Source organism: Glycine soja, chromosome 3 (genome assembly GCF_004193775.1).
Source record: "Glycine soja cultivar W05 chromosome 3, ASM419377v2, whole genome shotgun sequence".
NCBI lineage: Eukaryota > Viridiplantae > Streptophyta > Magnoliopsida > Fabales > Fabaceae > Glycine > Glycine soja.
In genome coordinates, this window is record NC_041004.1 from 26,878,137 (window position 1) to 26,878,708 (window position 572).

A 572-nucleotide genomic window follows, 5' to 3' on the forward strand; every position below is an offset into this window, starting at 1 on the left:
CCCATCTCAGATTTGGATGATTCCTCCAACCTGGATTGTATTTGTTTCTTGAAAGATCATAATTAGTTTGTTGTTATTGGTTTTGCTACTGAGGGCGTCTATTATAAATGTTTGCAGCATAAGCTTCAGGTTGCTCATTGACTCCAGATTGCTGCAAAGAAGGACAAAGATCTGTATGGTGATATGCAGAAGAACATAGACCACAGACTCTTGCTCAGAAATCTGGTGGTGAGGGCAGCTTGCACACAATTTCTTGAATCTTTCCCAGTACTCATACAAGCTCTCTCCACTAAGTTGCCTGATGCTTGAAATGTCTTTTCTGATGGCTGTGGTCCTAGATGCAGGGAAGAATTTCTCCAAGAACACCCTCTTAAGGTCATCCCAGCTGGTAATGGACCTGGGAGAAAGGTAGTACAACCAATCTTTTGCCACTCCCTCTAGAGAATGAGGAAAAGCCTTTAGAAATATATGATCTTCCTGGACATCAGGGGGCTTCATGGTGGAACAAACAATATTGAACTCCTTAAGATGCTTATGAGGATCTTCACCTACATGACCATGAAACTTGGGCA

General features: G+C 42.3%; 1 non-coding gene across 1 annotated transcript; it reads left to right on the forward strand.

Annotated features, from left to right (window-relative positions):
* Window positions 1-220: 220 nt before the first annotated feature.
* Window positions 221-327, forward strand: LOC114407901. The gene has a single exon (XR_003665713.1). It is a non-coding gene; the product is annotated as a small nucleolar RNA R71 (small nucleolar RNA).
* Window positions 328-572: the final 245 nt, after the last annotated feature.